This window comes from Coenobita brevimanus, chromosome 93, assembly GCF_032717465.1.
Source record: "Coenobita brevimanus isolate Jiangsu-jjx chromosome 93, ASM3271746v2, whole genome shotgun sequence".
Classification (NCBI taxonomy): domain Eukaryota; kingdom Metazoa; phylum Arthropoda; class Malacostraca; order Decapoda; family Coenobitidae; genus Coenobita; species Coenobita brevimanus.
This window is the reverse complement of record NC_137046.1, coordinates 42,969,729-42,993,180: the sequence shown is the minus strand read 5'-3', so window position 1 is coordinate 42,993,180 and position 23,452 is coordinate 42,969,729. Positions and strand designations below refer to the sequence as shown.

Genomic DNA, 23,452 nt, shown 5'->3' with positions numbered 1-23,452 from the left:
AAAGACTGAGAACACCGATCAACTCTTGCATTACAGAGGTGGGCAGAAAGGAAGTTAGGGTGTACAAATTTCCTGTTTCCTGCCCACACAGGGATCCAAGCAAATATTTTGGCGGGAAAATGAGAATCAGCAGCTCTTCTAGAAAAAAAAAATATCACCCATTATTAATTTTAATTATTCATTGTGTCCAGGTCAACACAGACAGGTCACTCCGTTCCCTAAGGCAAAACAGTCCTCCTAAGTGCTTCTTAGCTTTAAATGTCACAGGGAATCCATCGTAAGTACGTTTGTGACTATGAGGCGAAGGATCGTGTTGGGGGTGGACGCGGCTAATGAGATGATGGTCCGGCAGGCAGGAAGGGCTACTGAGCTCCTTCCTGCCTCCACACCTCCACTCTCAATCACACCACTTCCTGCATTCCTCTCATTCCACACGTCTCCCCGAGGCCCTTCCCAAACTCACCCAATCCCTAAACCAGCCACAAATACCAGCTAACTGTGGATATTTCAGCTGTTTTCTTGGGCATAACCTTAGGAAGAAGGGATATTGTTGGAGAGAGTGTTTGTGGTACGACATGTTTTCCACCCGCGCGCTGCCACTCTTGTCACCTGTGCGCCCCAGTGCCAGACAGTTTGTTGTGGTCCGCCAGTGCGTGTGGAGGATACGGGGACTGTGAAAGTTCGGCTCGTCACTGAGGACGTTGGTAGTTCTCCTTGTTTTCATCGCCCGGACGCATTTTAGACTCTCCCGACTAGAGGTATGTTGTGGACTCTCACACGTGTTTCATAATCGATGTTCTGTCGAGTCTACAATCATGTTAACATAAAAATAAACTCATTAAACTTATAATTAATTCGTTTGTTTCTCACAACTAGCTGCAGGCACTCCAAAACGTTCTATAATCAACACTGTCGAAGCGATAAGCATATTAATAAACGTTAAAGAAATTAATAAAAACTTCAGACTTCAAATTACTGCAAAGTTGATTCCTAAGAACTACGCAGGCGTTTTTAGGTGTTCTGCAATCAACGGCCTAGTAAATACATAAAGAGGTGACGCAGCTAAACCAGAAAATATCTACGTCCTTGACTCCGATGGTGTAAGTTATCATTTATTCTCGTTAATGAACAGACGATTTTATGCAACCCAGGAAAGACCTCTAGTACTGACGGGTTAGTTAAGGATGTATCTAACCTCTCCAAAGGTCTGTTCTGAGATTAATTACAATCGTCCGATAGTAACAAGACTTAACTAACACGTCATCGGAAAGAAGTAGTTAAATCTACCACAACTTTGATACAAGCCGATGTAAACTCTATGAACTTCAGACGGTTGCACAATAAAGCCTGAAAAGTAGAGATTATGTACTCTTTATTCATCGCAACATCCCCTCCGGTGCGGATGTGCAATATTGCAACACACTAGGCAAGAACTGGAACGGCAAGTGTTACAGAGTTGCTGCATGTTTTTTTCTTTATTATGATTATTATTATCATTATTATTATTATTATTATTATTATTATATTTTTTAACACTGACGCAGCCTGTGCTTCAGCGGTGAATCTCTTGCGGAGCTAACGCATTTTGTGGGCGTGCGCGTGCGTACGTGTGTGTGTGTGTGTGTGTGTGTGTGTGTGTGTGTGTGTGTGTGTGTGTGTGTGTGTGTGTGTGTGTGATGTCTAACTATCCCCGTCAATCAAAACAATAACAACCACAAAAACATACAACTCAACGCATGAAGAATGATATACAGTACTTTAAAAAAAAAGTGGGGGGGGGGAGGAAGGGATGCAGAAGATAGACTGATGGATGAATGAGGGAACGGGACGGAAGGAAAAATTGAGACAGTTCATGAGGGAAATAAGCCTGGAATGATGGTAAGGAATGGAGAGGAGGGGCTGGTGAATGGACCAAAGTTAATTTTGATGTGATAACCCTTGGCAGACTCTGGTATTAGGCGTCTGGAAATATATAAGTTTTTACGTCTTTTTTTCGGGGTTGAGTTAGTACAGATTAGGGGGCAAGGTCAGAGAGTAAAAGTACACGAGGAAGGCTGGTGAGCTCTGTGAATGATCGTTACTGAATAGGGTTAGAAACGCCTGCAAGAACTCCCCTCCCAGGATGCACCGTCAGACAACTGAGCGTCAGGTAGTCATGGAAGGAAGAATAGGTGCAGAATGGATTTTATACATAGGGAGAGGGAAGAGATAGATAAAGGGAAAGAACAGAGAGACGACTTAAAAGATGTGTGGACAGATACATGACCTCAGAAAGATGGATAAGCAGACGGACTGATAGATAAAACGATATAGACGAGAGAGAGAGAGAGAGAGAGAGAGAGAGAGAGAGAGAGAGAGAGAGAGAGAGAGAGAGATGATAAACAGAAGACAGCTATAGGCAAATGAATGCGTACGAGTCTATATTAGCAGAGAGGTCGACAGAGTATCAAGTACAGACAGACAGAAATACAAGGAAGAAGATAAAGTCTGGCTGAAGCAAATCTTTTAAAAAAGTTCTCGGTTTGAAGAGACTAAGCAGCATATTGAACAAACAGCTTATCGTACTTTCTTTATCTGACAGAGTGCAAAAAGACTACCGTTTCCACCTTCCTTGTTATTTACAGATGATTTTATTCAGCTTAAGAAAGGCCCCCGTGTTGCGGGGATTAATGATGGCTAAATGCAGTTCTTCCTAAGCTATGAATAATCATCTGTAGATAGCAAGAATAAGGTGTACGTACTCGGAGTTAGGGGTCTAATGTCCAAAAATGAGGCAAATGAGTGTTAACCCTTTGCATGTTTTGGATTTTCGCCAGCACGATAAATCATTTGGTGTTACTAAGAATGAGACGCTCCGTTTCTTATTTTTGGCTAATAGGGATTGTCTTAATAATTTTTGCTTCTGCTGGTTTACCTGAACTCGGTAAAGCAGTCTGAAGATAGGCGAAATCAAACACGAACTCCATGTACTATCATCAAAAGGTGAATTTGACCTGGTCCGTCGTGTTCACCAGAGGAAACCTGAATTTTGCTCATGGGACAATGGCTTACTAGCAAATAACGAGCCGTTGCTACATTCAGGGACACGAGTGCTGTTAACATCCCCTGCTTTTGCTTCGCCCTTAGAGCATGTCCTTTATTCTTCTTCTTGGCGCATCATATCAGAGAGTATCTGCGGGCAGAGAAACGTATCGTATTTCTCAAACTGGCAGCGAGTAGCAAAGGAATGTTAGGCTATATTAAGTCTCTAAATGTACGTTTTACCGGTAGTAATCCCAACCAGTCTCCTCCAGCAGCTTAATTCCCTGGGTATATATATCATGCCATTCATTCCTTATTTTCAGAACATGAAAAGCTTACCTTAACACCGGCCCTTTTTCGGACAGAGGCCCTGTTTTGCATTCAGCTGAAGCATGTACAGATGCTATAAAAAGATATATAATAGAGTCAATAATGTATGAATTCTGGAAAACAAGAAAGAAAAGAACTCAGCACAGAAGAACAAAGAAAAAAAACACAAAGGGGAGGCCGTGGCAAAGGCCATCTCTCCGCCTGACACCCGAACCTGACCTAGTGACTGCTCATAAGGTGAAACTGTTTATGTACCGTATACAGTGGCCACAGAGCTTCCTGGGTACAAAGTCGCTCATAACCAATAATGTTGTTAATCGATAGAGCTTCTAACACTTCAGAGGACAAGCCTATCCCTCTGCTGAATACAATCATGTGACGGGAGTCGGTATATTGTCACGAGGGGTTCTGCCCTCTAACGGGTTCATCTTTAAACTTATCAGTCCGATGACGTATTTTCTATTGTATTCAAGCTATCTCCAAACGACTTTAGTCATTACACGAGACTTGAATTACAGGGGTTAGATACAACCTTACAGGGGTTAGATACAACCTTCATTAACACCTGCACTACCAAAGGTATGGTAGAGTTAAGGCAATCTTTTGGTGACTGACTGAAATGAAAAAGACATCATCAGACCGAGGAGGCTGAATAAGGTACCCTTTCTTTTTAGCGATTTAGGGATTTTAAGAGTCCACGAAGACTTGCTTTTCAATCATTCTGTGAATAGTATTTATTTATCTAACAGCCTGACCTCAACCTGACATCCTATTTGCCTCTTTATCTATATATTCATGCCTTTTTACATGTCTGTTATCAATCTGCCTCTTCATAATTTTCAAACGCTAAAAGAAGAAACCATAGGCTTAAAACGTGACAAGAATCGTACCATCAGTGACTTAAAGACAGCATATAATACTGTTCATTAATTTTCATGAAAACTGAGTTCGGTGTACAAGAGGACATTGACATCAGGAAAGGCACTTGTTATAAACAGTAAGCGGGGGAAAAAAAAAAGCACACACACACAACATACAAAGAATATTTGGTAAAAGAAGAGGTACTTGGGAGCCTTCAAAGTCCAGGGGAACACGAACCTTCAACCGCAAAACCGTACCTTCGCGCCACACCTGACCACACACCTGCCTGACCTCTAGACCCGAGACCAAGAACTGTGTTGATAAAGGATCATCACCTACTTTCAGGATAAACAAATCTTCAATACACATACCATTATCACAGATCTATTCTTTTATTTTTTATTTTTTTGTATTTTATCATTTCATTATTCACGCTAGTATGATGGTGGAGTGTATGAGCGAAGACAAATACCTTTTTGTACAGTCAACCTTACACACGTCCTAACTTCACTCCCTGAGAACTATAAAGAATAATGAAGTCCAGCCATTAAACGCCCTCACGATACCTAAGTATGTATTAAAATTATACTGTAACATGCGCTCCTTCTTCATAAATGTTACAGCATATACTTAGTCTCTCTCTCTCTCTTTCTCTCTCTCTCTCTCTCTCTCTCTCTCTCTCTCTCTGTCTCTCAGTCGCCCTTTGTACAATCATTACCTGGCTTAACGAGATCACTTGGCGTCTGAGAATGCTAAAATGCGGGATGCCCTTGTATTGAGAGAGAGAGAGAGAGAGAGAGAGAGAGAGAGAGAGAGAGGATGCGGCTTAAATATAAAACTCGGTGGAAATGTGAAGCAGGATGGATACCTGAACCACAATACTAAAAAATCCCATCCTTTTTATGCACTCATTAGGCTTCTCTCTCTCTCTCTCTCTCTCTCTCTCTCTCTCTCTCTCTCTCTCTCTCTCTCAATGCCCCCTAGTAAAGCCAGAAAACGCGATAGCAACTTCCTCGCCCATAATATTCCGCCCCCAGCTCTGACCTTCCCAGCATCGCCAGTAAAATCGAGAGCGATGAGTTTGCCCTCGCGAAATACACCCATAAAATCCAAGCTCCTATTTCTACGTCCAAGAATGCCACTGTTATGAGGGGATATTAGGTGTAAAGGGGGTTCTTTGGTGAGAGAGAGAGAGAGTCAAAACCACAGTTAGAGCCAAAGAGACAGACGGAGAAATGGGTGAATAACAAAGAGCTTCCCAGAGCCCAGTAAAATCCCAACGAAGAGAGCCAGAGAACCCTTACAGTCCCAAACAAGCCCTAGGCAACCCAATTACTGACCCCCCCCCCCCGCTAATGACCGCCAAGCTGTCCTCATTAATTGTCTGCTTTGGTTCTGAAAAATAATGGGCCGGTAAATAATGGGGGAGAGTATCCGGGGTAATTAAAATGGGGGGTGGTTGGGCCGAGAGAATGAAAAATGGGGGGGTCTTTCTTTGATTGAAGTGTATGTGGCTGGGCCTGTGAGCAAGTCTTGTCTGTTGTACAATTGTGTGTGTGTGTGTGTGTGTGTGTGTGTGTGTGTGTATGTGTGTGTGTGCTTCTGTGTATCTGCTTGTGTGCATTCATGTTCGTATGTGTGTATTTTCTGTATGCCATTCAGTGTATGTGTATTTTGTATGCATTTCTTTGTGTACATAGAACACAAACTCAGCCACTCTAAATTACAGCTTGGAGAGTGAACAAATGTAATAAAATATGCAAAAGTTTCGAAAAAATAATCATAGTAATTATTCATAATTATTCCCGCTGATATAATTTCCACGCCTCTCAAACCCTCTCCTCTATCACCTCACTCAGTCCTCCTCTGCCATCTTGTCAAACTAATCCGTTCTTGGGGTGTTCACATGTTCACTTGTTCAACATTGTGTTCACCAAAGTGGGAAGGATAACTAATGTGCAGGATGTGTTTATGTCTATGTATATTCATTGTGTGTGTGTGTGTGTGTGTGTGTGTGTGTGTGTGTGTGTGTGTGTGAGCAGCTAAGGTTAACAAGCAATCACGTAAGCAAAGCATATCTGAAAACAAGCAAGCTAATTTCTTACCGGTACAACAAATTTTTAGACATTAATTACTGCTCACACGCTGATAATTTCCTTATAATTAACCATATGGAAATGAAGGAGGCCACACTGGTAATGCCAGAAATTTTTACCTTAGCGCCTTCAGTACGATGAAATCTTTGTATTAAGTTACTGTTACAACCATACAGCTTTATGCACCATAAGAGAGGCTTTAAATACGGGATGGGTATCTCAGCTGAACGGAATTGTTTGACAGACAAGAAAAGATACACAGAGACCTAACTATACGTAAGGTAATAAAAATATTTTTTTTTTTATTCACTATTTTTCTGTTCTTTATGAGCTATCTACTCCAAATGGAATAAACTGGTGTGCGAATGGAAGGAAAGCGATAAATATAATTACCGGTATATATTATATATATAATTATACATAATCATGCATATAAAAATATAAAATTATATATGTACAGAGATTGAGATGGTATATATATATATATATATAGATAGATTGATAGATAGATAGATAGATAGAAAGATAGATAGATATATTTATATATATATAGTTATATATCTATCTATCTATCTATCTATATATATATATATATATATACTGTATATATATATGATATATATATATATATATATATATATATACGGATGTATATATTGTCGCTCCATCCGTTCCCCATATTCACCAAACTTTAGCTTGACAGCTATGCACACAAAGTTGCAAAATACATACATCACTAGTTAATTAGGCAGGTGACCCCTCTATGTGCTATTAAAACTGTTAGCGAATTAATCTGGTCTAACACACTGATCAAAGGTTCCTTGTCTATTACTGGTGGGAGGGGGAGATGGCGTGGTAATGAACTGGATTTTTTGTCTTTAGTTGGACCTATTATGTTTTTCGTTTTCTCCTGCTTGGGCTCCCTCTCTCTCTCTCTCTCTCTCTCTCTCTCTCTCTCTCTCTCTCTCTCTCTCTCCACACACACACACACACACACACACACACACACACACACACAAACACAGTTATCCTACCATGGGAATTACTCAGCATATCTGGCCTTAGTTTACGACTGCCATCTCGGTACTTTTCTTGGTAGAAACTAAATTGCTCTCTCTCTCTCTCTCTCTCTCTCTCTCTCTCTCTCTCTCTCTCTCTCTCTCTCTCTCCTCAGTATTTATATTATTGACACAGACTAATTCCATTTTACCATTTTTATCTGTATTCAAAACGGACGTCTCGAAAAGATCATGCTAAGCTCAGTTAACGTAAAAAAAAAAAAAAAATAGATTCCCCATTTAGTCACGTTAAAAATGAAGACGCGTAATGTCCTCGACGAATGCCAAAGATTCCTCTATTCCTAGCACTCCCCAGAGATTCTAAGTAGGGATGGCGGTGATGTACTGTGGTGATGGTGGTATGGTGTGATAGTGGTGTGGTGGTGGTGATGATGGTGTGGTAATGTGGTGGTAGTGGTGTGGTAGTGTGGTGGTAGTGGTGTGGTAATGTGGTAGTGGTAGTGGTGTGGTAATGTGGTGGTAGTGTGGTGGTAGTGGTGTGGTAATGTGGTAATGGTAGTGGTGTGGTAATGTGGTGGTTGTGTGGTAACGTGCTAGTGGTGGGGTAATGTGGTAGTGGTATGGTTATGTGGTAGTGGTGGTGTGGTGATGTGGTAGGGATGTGGTAATGTAGAGGTGTTGCGGCAATGTGGAAGTGGTGAAGTAACATGGTGGCACTGGCGCGGACTGCATCTCAGCCACCCGGACACTAAGATGGCAACAAGGATATCCCACTTTCTGGCACTCCTTTCACCCAATATGGCCGGGTCTGAACTGCGTATACAGCTGTGCGTAAGGACAAGGTCGAGGTTAATCACTCTTACACGGTGCGCTGATACATATACGCAGTCTTAGCTCTTCATTCAAGTACGGCATCGGGTTGAAGGAAAATTTTGTGTTTATTGTTGAAGATGGACAAGTACAGTGCCTCTCTCTACACACACACACACACACACACACACACACACACACACACACACACACTGAACATACCCTCTTTAAACATATGCATACAAGACACCTTTGCACTTTCATCACACACACACACACACACACACACACACACACACACACACACACACACACACACTAATGAAGTATACCAATCTGCATCAGCTATACATTATTATAATATCACATTAATAAATAAGCTATTGATTCTGTAATGAAGAAAATATCAAGCCATCCAACCTCACTCTGTCCATTTATCTGTTTATCTATCGAACGATCTATGTCTGTCTGTCTGTCTCTGTCTGTCTATCATCATTCTAGTACTTACTGTACCTATCTATCTATCTATCTATCTGTCTATGTGTGTGTGTGTGTGTGTGTGTGTGTGTGTGTGTGTGTGTGTGTGTGTGTGTGTGTGTGTGTGTGTGTGTGTGTGTGTGTGTGTGTGTGTGTGTGTGTGTGTGTGTGTGTGTGTGTGTGTCCATCTCTAATTATCTAAATACTTATCTCTCATCTCCTTCCTGACGCTGCCCTTTTTTGCCTTGCTTTAACTCTCTCCCCCCTTTCTCCCCTCTCACATCATAACTCTCCCAGTCTCAGTGTCTCTCATTGCCCTACCCTGCCTCTACCTGGTTTTACTCAGCGTTTCATTGCTTCACTCAGCCTGGTCGTGCCTCTCTCTTCCTCACTCTACATCTGGCTGCCTCAGTGTTTCTCTCCCTTCTCATCATGCCTCTCTCCGCCTACTAAGCCTCTCCCTGCTTTACCTGAGCACTGCTTTCCTCGAGGTACGTCTTCTTCCCTGATTCTACCTCACTCTCCCATTCCGTGCCTCACTCTACCTCTCCTTCCCGACTTTACCCAGTTTAACCATGCCTCACTCTACCTCGATTTGCCTCACTCTACCTCTCCTATCCTGCCTCACCCTGCGTTACTGCTCCATGGCATAGCAATGCACGCCTGGCATTATTCCCTCCTCCCCCCTTCCCACGTCATGAGAGAGAGAGAGAGAGAGAGAGAGAGCCAGTGTGGGCGTCGGTTGTAAGCCTCTGTCTATGTGTGTTTAGATGTGGAGAGAGAGAGAGAGAGAGAGAGAGAGAGAGAGAGAGAGAGAGAGAGAGCCAGTGTGGGCGTCGGTTGTAAGCCTCTGTCTATGTGTGTTTAGATGTGGAGAGAGAGAGAGAGAGAGAGAGAGAGAGAGAGAGAGAGCCAGTGTGGGCGTGGGTTGTAAGCCTCTGTCTCTGTGTGTTTAGATGTGGAGAGAGAGAGAGCGCGCCAGTGTGGGCGTGGGTTGTAAGCCTCTGTCTCTGTGTGTTTAGATGTGTATAATCTGTGTGCGTTCATGTGTGCATGAATGTGTGTAAGCTTTTGTTTATACGTATGTGTGTGTTCGTGCATACGCACACAGATGGCCAAAGTGTGCATGGGTGCAGGTTTCATCGAGTGTGTGAACAGGTGGGCGTAAACGTTTCTCTGACAGTGCAGCCTCTCTCTCTCTCTCTCTCTCTCTCTCTCTCTCTCTCTCTCTCAGCATTGTGTGTGTGTGTGTGTGTGTGTGTGTGTGTGTGTGTGTGGTTAAGCTCTTGTTTATGTATTTGTGTAAGGGTATTTGCTAGTGAAAGTGAGCGTATGTAAGCTCAGTTGTGTGTGTGTGTGTGTGTGTGTGTGTGTGTGTGTGTGTGTGTGTGTGTGTGTGTGTGTGTGTGTGTGTGTGTGTGTGTGTGTGTGTGTGTGTGTGTGTGTGTGTGTGTGTGTGAACGCGTTGGATCCCTTGTGATGAAGCATGTGTGTGCATGAATTTGTTATGTACGTACGCCTGTATGCATGCATGTATGTATGTGTGTGTATATATATATATATATATATATATATATATATATATATATATATATATATATATATATATATATATATATATATATATATGTGCATGTATGTATATATGTAGCATGCATTTATGTATGTATGAATGCATATGTGTACGAGTATGTAAACCCGTATCCGTGTACTGAACGCATATAGCCCCTCGTGTGTATGCATCCATGTGCGTTTATGTGTGTGGGAATCAGTGTGTACGTGAGCGGCATGTGTCCCCGCTTGTCTGCGTCCTCCTTCCAAGTCCTTTGTTTCCTCCTCCTCCTCCTTTCCGCTGGGTTCTTCTTGTTCTACTTCTTTTTCCCCTTCGTATCCTTTTTATCTTTTTTCTCGGTTCTCTTTTTCTTCCTCCTCCATCATGTTCACGTCTCTCTCTCTCTCTCTCTCTCTCTCTCTCTCTCTCTCTCTCTCTCTCTCTCTCTCTCTCTCATCTTGCTTTACGTCTCCCTCCTTCCCTTTCTATTACCTGCTCCCTGTTTCTCTTCCCATCTCTATGCAATCTCTTTCATCACCTTCCTCCGTTCTCTCTCTCTTATCCCTCTTTCCTTCCCTTTACTTCATGTGCTTAACATCCGTCTGATGTAATCGCTGCCTTTCCTTACGCACACACACACACACACACACACACACACACACACACACACACACACACACACACACACACACACACACAATATATATATACAGTATATATCTATCTATCTATATATATTCACCTAACTCTCTATGGTTTTTTCTTCATTCTTTCCCAGTATTTTCTTATGGTTAAAACAAGTCTTTCTTTTAGTACTGAATCACTGACCTCTGCTTGGATTGTTGCATTATTATTATTATTAATATTAGGCTTCGCAATATATATGGCGAAGCTTATTGTTTTGGTGAGTATTACAATTATTTGTCATTGCACTTTTCTTTTCTATCTTGATTATGCAGGAAAGTACCCTAGGGTAACCCAAGTACTTGTGCCAAATTGGCTATAAATGACCTTGACCTATTTTTGGTCATATACTCATTTTTGGTGCAAAAACTGCATATCTGAAATTAAAATATCTCAGAAAGTAACTGAGATACAGCTCTTTGGTTGAAAATCCCATGATAAAAAAATTTGCTGAGAAATTTGGCTGAAATTGGCTTTTTTTTTTTTTTTTTTTTTTTTAGAAGGAACGGTTTGCGGGCTCCAGGCCTTTGGTTCCTTCTACGTAGCATAAAAAAAAAAAAATAGCCTAGTGGCATGTGCCGAATTCAAATTTCCTCAGTGTTTTCTTTGTATAAAGATTTAGAGAAAACCACAAAAGCTGTTAAACTTTAACTTTACAGAAACATAGCTGTGGTCCCTCTCATTATCCGAGAGGAATATGGTTACAGTTAAGCATACAGTTAGCCAGTTATTGAAACAAATGTAAAATGTACCCATTTTTACAATGACAATCAATACCATAAATTATGGCGAAGCTTCCTTATTATGGCTACACAATAAGTATATAGGTAACTAGTTATTATTTTTATTATTATTATTATTATTATTATTACTGCGATGACGATGATGCGAGTGGTAATTACATTAATGATAATGATGACAGTGATATGCACTTGCTTCGTTTTCCCAGTTGAAAACACCTGTTTCTGACTGAAGCGCTGTTCTCACCTTCAACCCTGTGTTAGGTCTACTTTCACTACGTTTCTCTGTGCTGTGCTTCGTTATGCTTCTTTGTCTTCCACTCTGTCTCCGGCTTGGTGTACTGTGCTCTGTCTTCTTATGTCCGAAATTTATGCCAGTGTTTTTGGTAACTCGAACCTTGTTTTTTACACATTGTACTCGTATACTGGTATATATATTTTTCTTACTCTGGTTCCATAGCATAATGTCCAAAGACACTATTCTTTGTGCACTTTAACCTGACCTAAAATTGCCATCCTGAGCTGTACCAAGAGATTAACACTAGATTATGATGCTCGTCAGGATATAGACTGAAGTATTTTCTTATAATGCCAATGAGCTACGGCAAATAAAACCAGCACAAAGATACAAAATTTCTAGAAAGTTGAGATGGACGAAGTATACCTAGGGTGAAGGGCAGGTGATTAATTTCCTGCTGTTTGATTTTGCTGTCTTCGTTTTATTTCTCTGTCTATTGTGTCCTCTGCTTCCTCGTTCTGTTTTCCTTTGAGCTCTGGCCTCTGTTGCACGTCGTTGTTCTGTCGTTGCTCTCTCTCTCCCTCTCTCTCTCTCTCTCGTTTGTTTTTGTGGAAGGCGAAGCAAATTAACTTCCGTGTACCCCCATTACACCTCCCCTTCCCCCTCCCTCCACCACTCCTTTCTCTCTCTCTCTCCCCCTTTCTACCATCTCCCCCTACCTGCCTCTTTCCTCCCCCTTCTCGTTTTCCAATCTCCCCTACTTTCCCCTCCTTTACCCCTCTCCTCCAACGGATTAAATCCCCAACTCTGCTCCTTTTAAATCCCACTTTCTGCTTTCCAGTTAATCCTCCTAAATTAACCTCCTTTTCTATTTAGTTCTTTTATTTTGATGCTCTATATTCGGATTTGTATTATTTTTTCGTCTTTTCTGCCTTAGGATATCTTTCATTATCTTGTTTATTGTGTATTTAACTTTTTCGCATCACTAATTCAAGTTCTTACCTTCCTTGTTTTGTCTTGCTTCATTTGCCTGTCATCTTATTATTATTATTATTATTATTTTTTTTTTTTAGTTTTTCTTTGGTGTTCCTGTTTCCGGCTACCTCTTCTTTGATATAGTTTCCCTCCTGCCTTCATATCTTGTCATAATTTACCGCATGTGTTCATTTTTCGTTTCATTTTCCGTCTCATCTTTCCATTTTTTTTTTTTTCCCCCCTCTTGGTCCCTTCATTTACTAGTTTCTCGTTCCATGCTTTCAGTTTCGTTTCCTGTTCTCTTAATCTACTGTTTCATGCTCTTCTTGTCCAATTATCTTTTCAGTTTCTTTTTCATTCCTTTTCGTTTCCTCTCTTCCCTACTTTAGTTTCTTATCTCATTGTCTTCATCATCTAAGTCTTGTTTCATTTTATTTTTCATTTCTCCTCGTCGTCTTCTTCCTCGCCCAGTTATGTATGTCGTTTCACATTCTTTCCTTCCTTCATACTCTCATCTCATGTGTCAGTTTCTTTTTCATTTCCCCTCCTCTTGCCCAATTTCACGTCAGTAATACCGACCCTCTGACTCTATTATCATATATATTGCCTCTGAGATCATCCAAACTTTGTATTTGTTTCATACTCTCATTTTTGACAATTGGACAATTTTGCCCCTCGTTTTCTTTTTTACATATAGAGTTTTTATTTCTTTTTTCGTTGCGTTTTTATATTTTTTGCATCTTTGCTGTTGTTGTTGTTATTACTTTTATTATCACAATTATTATTATTATTATTATTATTATTATTATTATTTGATATTTTTATTATTGTTGGTGCTACTGTTGTTGTTGTTGCTGTTCTTCTTCTTCTTCTTCTTCTTCTTAATTACCTTACATATTTATTTTAGTAGGAAATCATGACGACAGGTAAGGAAGACTTACAAACGTCTTAGTTCCCTAATATTTCCTATAGTGGTTGAGCCACAAAACGAATATTCATGATGGTGAACACCTGGTAGGTTAATAAACCGAAGAAAACTAACAGTCAGAGGTCAAAACCTAATAATGGGCACCGTCCCTGGATGAAATTACATTTTTTACTGTGCACGGCCATTGTGCAAAACACCGGTAATTATCAAATGTCAGTGAACTTCAAATATCAGACTCACTCTCACTGACCTCACACTAGTTCTCTTTTTCATACCAAGTTACGCATGTCAAAAGAACTGTTACAAAGTGTGTATTTTCTCTGCAATTTGAAGTGGTCTAAAACTGCCATCTCTCCAGCTTGAACGCTAAGCCTAAACATGCGATTAACGTAAGAACATTGCGCTGGTCACGAAAAAAAAAAAAAAAAAAAGCTCTGTAAAGGGTGCAGATCTGTGATATTGTCTTATTCTGCCGCTGAGCACGGGAAAAACTTTCAAAAGGACGAAAATATTCGCCAAGCTAAGGTCGACGATCCACGGTATAATTATAACTCATATATCTGACTAGTGACGGAGCTGCGAGATAATTAAAACGACACTTTGGGGGCTGAGAGTGTGTATGAGTGAGGTGGTTGGGCATAAAAGGAAAGGACGACCGTGAACAAACTGGGAAGATAAGATGCAGGAATATACAGGAGAAGGGGGAGTGGTGGGAGATGTTGATCCTGAGTAGGTCCTTTTGTCGAGGCCATCAGGACGCGGCAACAGAAGCATAGATAAATAGATACCGGGTAGCCTAGCGTATGTTGTCATGTGGGCGTGACGGATAAGGAAACACCCAACAAACATCGCCCGGACTACATCACGCACTAGGGAAACCGGATATCATTAAACCGTAACAGTTAATTCATACAATAAAAGATGCCACACCAGGAAATCCACTGGACACTGTTCCTAGACTATATAGTGGTGCAACATGGATACAAAAAATATACTATAATTAGAATTTCCTTGTGTTTACCTTTCCGATGTTTTATGTTCTGTTCATAGGAGTTTCGTATGTCGGATTGCTTTATTACTCCTGGTCATGAACCTACCTTGATAAAATCTTTAAAAGGCAAAAGTCTGAGACTGGTATGTTATTCTAACAAATGCATGATGATTTTTTAGCAGTTGATGCAAGCACTTAAGTATCTCTATACTTTTCATATAACTTGTCCACTTTTCCTTTGGCCGGCATGTGAAGCATCTCGGGCCTCCTCTGGCCCTTTCAGTCCCATGGTACATTTTTCAATGACCTTCAGACGCTTTTATTCATCTTAGGAAATAATTTTCGAGCTGGAGGACTTCAACAGTATTTATTAACTTCATGAGGTGTCTCGCAGACTAAAAAAATTCGTGTCTAGGAAGTAAGAATAAAATAAATTATGCGTCAGCGGACTGAAGAAGGTTGAGCGGTGATTCTGTGCGTCTGGGTGGCTTAATGAGGGCGTGAGTCGGCCACTGTTCCGCCAGGCGACGTCTGGCCTTGGGGATATGAGGTGATAGTGAGAGTCCGGGGAGGGGAAGGGGTGGTGGAGGTGGGGTAGAGCAAGACGAGCATGGCTGGGAAAGACGCTGTTAGAGGAAGATTCGGGTAGGGAGGGATTCGGGCAAGGAAGAAAACGACTAAAGAAGGGCTTAGTTACGGAAGAATTAGTCAGGCAGGTACGGAGGAGTGTAATGAAATTTTGTATTCTGTTCGTCGGGTAACTGGAGAAGTCAGGTTAATGAACACATATGGATGAAAACGATGTAGAAGATGGTAATAAGAATGGGGTCGGTGGTAAGAAGTGATACAGAACATGGCTGTTATGGATACCGACAATGATACGAATGGAATGATGTAGAAGATACTGCAGTGGTAAGTATGAGGATGGTAAGAATGGATGTGATGCTGAAAATAGAGGTATGGATAAAGATGACGGTGGGGGGTGGAAGTAATGTATGAGAGTGCTAAGGAAGAAGACGATGGTAAGAATGTAAGTGATGTTTGCTGCGGTGATGATGATGATGATGATGATGAAAGACACGTTAGTTAAAGTGGGTCGTATTCTTACTGGCATAGAAAACTTCGTAGTACTTTTCCCTTTGCGATTACATCCTAATTTTCTCTGGTAAGTTATTCATGTCATCTTAATATCGATATAGTTCGCATCAGTAACACAAAAGAGGATATTAAGGTGTAACTATTAACAAAAACAATGAGGAAGAAATGTGGCGAATTCTAAGTCACAGAAAATCCCTCTTAGTAAGTAAAAAAGTGATAAACAAGACAATGATGAATGATGACAATTATGGGCTGAACAAGGTAGAACACTTACATGAAAAAAAAAAAATAGGAAACAGTCAATTAGGTGAGATTTAAAATGTCCAATGCAGGTGTGTAAACAGAATCCAAGAAAGAACAAAATGATACTTAGGGAAACTATATGTAGGGATGAAAACCAAAAGGGCCCAGGTAAGAAGATACCAAGAAGCAAATATAAAACTTAAAGCGATAGTGAATAAGGATGAAAATGTCCCAGTAATAGCGAAGGCAGGTGCAAGGAGACAGAGACAGACAAGAAGAGGACTCAGAGGAGGAAGAGGGTGGGTGGGGGGAGGGCTGGGCGGAGCTGGGACAGAAGGGCTTAGGGCGTGAAGGGCTGGGAAGGGTGGGGCTGAGGAAAGAAGTGAAGCATGTTTCCTTGAGGGAGAAGCAGAAGAGGTTTAATGTGGGTGGTGATGTAGGAGGTGATGTGGGAGGCGTTGGTGACAGTGACAGCGATGGGTGTGGTGCCTGAGTGTGTATGTACAGCCTGTGTATTTGTGTGGTGTAGCTGGGATTGTGGTTATGACAGAGATGAAAGTAGTGTCTGAGTATGTAAGAGTGTGTGTGTGTGTGTGTGTGTGTGTGTGTGTGTGTGTGTGTGTGTGTGTGTGTGTGTGTGTGTGTGTGTGTGTGTGTGTGTGTGTGTGTGTGTGTGTGTGTGTGTGTGTGTGTGTGTGTGTGTGTGTGTGTGTGTGTGTGTGTGTGTGTGTGTGTGTGTGTTTTAAAGGCAAAGTACAAAGTCAGACATTATATAAAATGCATGGGCAACGTGTATATTATCCTATAACTTGGTACGTTAAAGTGACTCTTATGGATATACGGTAATAACACTTATCCTACGGCAAAGGCAATTTTTACTTTTTTAATAATGCTGTTCCCTGAGTATCAGACATTATATGAAATGCTGGATTATACATATTGCCTCAGACATATAAACAAATATTCACCACCCCCACCCACCATCCCCCCCCCCCGATACACACACACACACAAACCTACCCACGTTCCCTATCCCACCGAGGCTGAATGAGGCCTGTACACATTGAGGCATGATACAATATCCGATAACTGACAACACAACCACAAAAACTCCGTGCAAGTAGTTTCCCGACCTTCAGAAACGAGATGCCGCGCTAGAGGACAGTTACATTCTTGTCGATAAAAAGTGCACGAGGTCTGTTCTAGACTTCACTCTGCCGATACAAATGCCCGATGCTGCATGTTGGAGTCTGTGGCCTACATTCTGTCTGTTGCTATGTTTGAGTCTGCTGCACCATCTGTTACTACCTGCGATTCTGTGGCTTACTGTTTGCTGTTTTACGTCTGATTCTGTGGCTTACCGTCTGTTTTCACATGACCGTTTCTGGTTTTCAGCTTCTAGGCTTAAGTTTGATTATAGTCTTCATTTTCTTAATAAGTCCGATTTCACTCTGCCGATATGTATGAATATAGTCTTCACTCTCTGCCAATAATCCCGATACTGTAGGACCGATTTTGTGGCTTACCGTCTGCGGTTACGTTCCATTTTGTTCCCAATGCCTGATTCTGTACGTACGAATCTCAGCACCCGATGCTTCTGTACTTGATCGTGCCCTCATTGTCCTGTTTTAAGAACCCGATACCAGCCTTCACGTCCCATTTAAGGGCCGAATCTCAGCCTTTACGTCCGATTTTAATGGCCCGATAGCGACCTTCACGCCCGATTTAAGGGTCCGATCACAGCCTTCACGTCCGATTTTAAGGACCCAATATCAATCTTCACGTCCGATTTTAAGCCCATATGACCGATTCTTACCCCATTCGTCCTATTTTCAGTCCTCACGCCCAATTCTAAACAATTACTTCTATACCTCATCATCCTTATCTTGTACGCCCAGTTCTCAACCATCAAGCCTGATTTTTTACGCCCTGTTTTCAGCCGCCACGTTCGATTCCGTACGCCCGATTCTCAGCCTCCACATCAGAGTCTGCACATCCAATTCTCCGCTTCCACATCCCCCTCAATCGCTCGGCATTTATGGCCGACCTTCATCACTTTCACAGCCACCGCCAATCATCATCATCATCATCATCATCATCATCATCATCTTGCTTTGTGCTGAGTCACACTAACGTAATCAACTCAACTGCTCTCATTCTCTCGCTACGTCATCCTTATTTAACGCTTTTCACTCATTCACTTTCCCCAATGTTAGAGTTTTCAATGATGTAGTTTCCCCCAAATTTCCTTATTTCGGACCCTTCACTCAATCACGCATCACATATTAGACATGTCATTCACTCAGTCTTCCTACATCATTAATTTTACACGTTTCATGCATCCACTCTTGCCATCGTTCGGTGTATCAGTCATTCAGTCTCCACACGTCTTGCCGACTACTGACTATCACTCATTAAAATCTCCACACACTGTTAATTCTAACCTATTCATTTATTTCCTTAAGCAGTGGAGCATTAGACGTATGATTTTTAACTCATTTTCTCCATTACTGTTAATTCTCTCAACAACTTAATGTGCGAGTTCACTGACTAACCTTGAATTTTGACTCCTCATCTTAACCTCCTCAGGCCAAGTACTTTCTCCTGATCTGAGCATATTTCTTTGGTGTACTAAGAATTAAAAAACAAGAACACATCCTCGGTCTGAATTAGGTAATGGGGACTGCATATTAACTGAAATATTACCGAATAAATGTTAGGATATTGGCCCTTCAGTGATGCTATATTACTTGAGGGTATTTAACTTTTAATAACGTCCGTTTTATATTCATCTGTGGAAAATCCCTACCAGTCAAAGCGTAAGTAATGTATGGTATTCTCCTCATCTCCATTATTACCCATTTCATCCCCCATATCAGTCCTTTCCATAATATCTCCCAGACCCAATACCTCAGAGACCATCTTTTCTCCTCCTGACAGTTTCTCCGTCCTCAGCAAGTTATTAATCTTCCCTCCCCTCTCTCTCATTCCCCCCTCTTTGTATTAGCCCCTCCCCCCTCCTTAACCTGGTATGATCCCTCTCCCCCTTCACTCTTGTAATAACTCCCCCCGCTTCTTTTTCCCTCCCCAACCTTTTCTCTCCCCAGCGTCTCCCGCCATGTTATGATTTCTTTCCCGCTTCTCCCCTCTCCTCCCTCAGTTCTCCTTCCTTCCCTGTCTATCTCCCCATTTCGTCCTCTCTCCCTCCCGATTAAACCTCTCCCTCCCCCTTCCCACCCTGCATGATCCGTCAGCCCCACCTCTCCCCTCCCCTTCCCCTTCACGCATAAATCCTCTCTCAAATCCCCTCCCGTCCCCTCCCCGCCATGCACAATCTTTTCCCCCATCCTCTGCTCGCTGCAAAACTCCTACTCCTTCTCCCCTTCTGTTCTCCCCATCCCATCCTTCCCCCCTCCTCCTCTCCATGCATAAACCCTCCCTGCCATCTCTTGCTTCTCCCCTCATCCTTCTACCCTCCCCTTCTCTCCCCTCCTCACTCTCGTCCAATCTAGCCACTTACCCACCCTTACGTAATTCTGGTCCCCCGCTCTGTGTACCCATTTATCCTGCTCCTCAAATTATCTTCCTCCCTCCCTACATCCACTTTCTTCTACGCTTCTCTGCAACCAGTTCCTTGTATTTCATCCACATACAAATCGTTTTCTATTTACATGCATTCAGTTTTATATGATTATTCTTATATCTATCTATCTGTCTATCTATCTATATCTATCTATCTATCTATCTATCTATCTATATCTATATATTTATCTACCTATCTATATATATCTACCTATCTATCTATCTATCTATCTATCTATCTATCTATATATATATATATATATATATATATATATTGTGTGTGTGTATGTGTGTATTAAATTTGTATGTTTTCATATTTCTTTATTCACAGTTTACTTTATACCTATTTCATTCAGATTTTAAAATCTCTCTTAACATTTTTTTTTTGTGTGTGTACTTAAAATTTCTTCTTTGTCTTTAGATCGCTTACGCTCCTCTTTTATATTAATTATTTTGTTTCATCCTCTTTTATATTAATTATTTTGTTTCATTTCTGACACTGTACCACCTTTAGCAGTCTCACTCTCTGTTACAAATATTTTTCAAAGTTCTCCTGTTTCACTGTCTACTTCATAGTCTGACACTCGTCCTTTACGTGCACCACTTCCTTCCGGCAGCTTTCCGTCATCTTCATCATCATCATCGACGTCGTCGTCGTTGTCAGTCATTTCCTCAACCATTCAAAGACTTTGATTATTATTCATGCTCACCGTTATAGATAACAGTTCTATTGAAGTTTTGCTCCCGTACTTCAGCCCCTAATATTTTCATTCTCTTTAATACTGGTACATTTCATTCTTCTTCCTCATCTCCCATACTCTGAACCACTGAGGTACTTTTTAATCAGCCTTCTTCTTCATATGTAACATCCCCTCTTTCTCATGTCAACCTCTGACTTTCTTTCATTTACATCATTTCCGATAACTTCCATCTTCATCATCAACTGCCACAAGACATTTTCCAATGATCATCCACTGTTTCAGAGATAATTATTTTTCCTTTTTCTTTTATGCCATCCATCAACACTTTATTTACCTCAGTTTTGATACTTCTCCATCCTCATCATCCTCTCAGCCATTCAAGTAATTTTTATCTGTCATCTCCTATTAACATCTCCTTTCCCTCTCATAACGACCTCTGACACCCATTCCTTTGCACCAATTCCGAATACCTTCCATCTTCATCATCACTCATTTCCTCGACGGTTCGTGGCATTTTTTATCCACCATATCCCACATCACAACTTTCACGACTTCTTTCTCCCTTCTCCAGCCTACGAGTCTCTTCTCTACACCAGTCTTCACTATTTGCTGTCTTGATATTCTTCGTTTAGTCTACTACCCCAACATTTTTCACTATCTTCTTGCATAGTAACGCCTCACCTCTCTCCCTCCTTCCTTTCTCCAACGCCCAGACGCTCTTTCACTGACACCATTTCAGAACACTTCCCATCTCCACCGTGTCCCATTTCCTCAACAACTCGAAACATTTTTCATTAACCATTCCAACTTCATAAATCTTTCTTCCTCACTGCAACACGAAATACCTTCCTTACCGACAACGTTCGTTCTTCATCATTTTCCATTACCTTCAACCACTTAAAAATGTCACCAACTCTCTTACGTCAGATTTAATACCCCACAACTGACATTCTTTCCTTTAGAACATTTTCGACAACTTACCATCTTCATCATCACCCACTTCCTCAACCACTCAGAGTACTGTTCATCTGTCATCACTTCATATAACACCTATTCCTGCTCCCTTACTGCAGACCCGCACACTTTCTTCTTCACCGTTACTGGCTACTTCCATCTGCATCATCTCCAGTATCCCAAATCTCTCTTTTATTTTGTCGTTACTTCCCACCTGCGTACTTCATGTCTCAAGCTCCCTCTTCCTCGACCTCTTTCACCCCAATCCCAAGCATTATTTCTTTTATACGAGTTTCCACATCTAGTGATCTTCACGTCTTACATTTCCTCAATCACCCTGGACATTTCACCAAGAATTCCCTACTTCTTAACTGTATCCATCTCTACTTTTTCTCTCACCTCAGCCTTGGACACCTTCATTTAACCAAAGTTTTGACGCCTTCCCATCTACATCATCTCCCATTTCCTCAATCACTCAAAGCAGTTTTTATCAGCCATCATTTTATAAAGGACCTCTTCTTGATCCCTCTTTACAGCTTTCCATATGCATTACCTTCCATTTCCTTAACCACCAAGAACATTATTATTTACCTCTCCAGTACTTCGTCTTTCACATCTCTCATTTCACTTTTCGCTCCAGCCCCCTCACATTGTTTCCTCCACACCATGCCTGAAAACTTCCTACCTAAATCTTTTCCCATCTCAACCTCTCAGGCATTTGCAATTACATCTCTCCTCCTTCATACCTAACACGTTCCTTTCTCCTTTCTATCCCTCTACAGTCCCAGACATTCTTTTCCTCTAACTAGTGCCCATAAGTTTTCATCTCCATCATCTATAATTTCCTTGACCACTCAGTCATTTGTCATTACTTTTCTCTTGCTCATATTTCACACTCCTCTTTTCTTCTCTTTTTCGTGCTTTAATCTCAAACATTCTTTCCTTTACATCACTTCCGATAACTTTCCATCATTATCATCATCATCATCATCATCTATTTCTTCAATCTCAAAGACATTTTTCATTACTATTCTCCAGCTTTATTACCTGACCTCTCCTTTCTCTTTCCTCTTTCACTCGTGTCCCAAATAATCTTTCCTTTACATCAGTTTCGACAACTTCTTATCATCATCATCATCATCATCATCGTTCATTTCCTCAACCTTTCGCACACTTTTCATTACTTCTCTCCCACCTCATTTCTCAGACCGCTTCTTTCTCCTTCATTTCACCCCCAATCATTCATACTTTTACATCAATCCCGACAACCTCCTATGTTTATCCCCGTTTTCATCAACCCTCGAATATTTTTTATAAACATTCCCCGTTTTCATGTCCACTCCTCTCCCACTTTTCCTTCCTCTCTCAGCTCACCTTCCATATTTCATTTTACATCATTTCCTATAACTTCTCGCCCTTACCATGTCCCCTCAACCGCTGAAGCATTTTTACCATCCCTCCCCTAACAACACAGCCACTCCTCTTCTTTCCTCCCAGCCCGCAATCATTAATTCATCGACCCATTTCCAACAAATTTTCCCACCCCTATCCTTTTCCATTCCCTCAACACTTCAGGCAATTTCTAGCTAATACGGTTGGGGTGTACTCATAGGGAATCCTGGTCTGCGGAAGAAAGTAATCACGTTCAGTTCCTCCCCAATTTCTAGCCCTTCTCATTTTCCATATCTTTAACACCCTTATCGTTTTCCATTTCTTCAACACTTCCGACAATTTCTAGACAATCTGGATGGGGGATACTCGCATGGAGTCTTCGTTTGAGGTGGAAAGCAATCACCATTCTGTTCCTCTCCAATTTCTAACCCTACCATACTCATTTTCCATTTTTTTTTTACATCCCAGGCATTTCCAACTCTCCCCTGCTTCCATAACCCACACATATCTCGCCTCCCCTTCCACTCCAGAATCCACCTTCCAACACACTTTCATTTTCACCCAGTATCGACAGTCTTCCACCTTATTTTCTTCAAAACATTTTCAGCCCTGTCTCACTCTACATCAGCCTCTTTTCTCCTCCACCCTTCCGCCCCTCACCCATCTTCCACCACACCCTCATTTTCACCCAATACCCATATTTTTCAACCTTGGTACTTTCCAGTTCCATAACACCCCGGACATTTTCTAGTCCCCTTCC

The 23,452-nt window shown here is 41.4% G+C and overlaps 1 protein-coding gene across 1 annotated transcript in view; it reads left to right on the top strand.

The window, feature by feature from the left end:
• Positions 1–653: 653 nt before the first annotated feature.
• The window catches only part of Tsp66E (Tetraspanin 66E), a 456,405-nt gene continuing 433,606 nt past the window's right edge, over positions 654–23,452 (top strand). The window contains exon 1 of the mRNA XM_080282418.1: positions 654–758. The gene's annotated coding sequence lies outside the window, so the exon portion shown is untranslated. The remainder of the gene's footprint in view (positions 759–23,452) is intronic.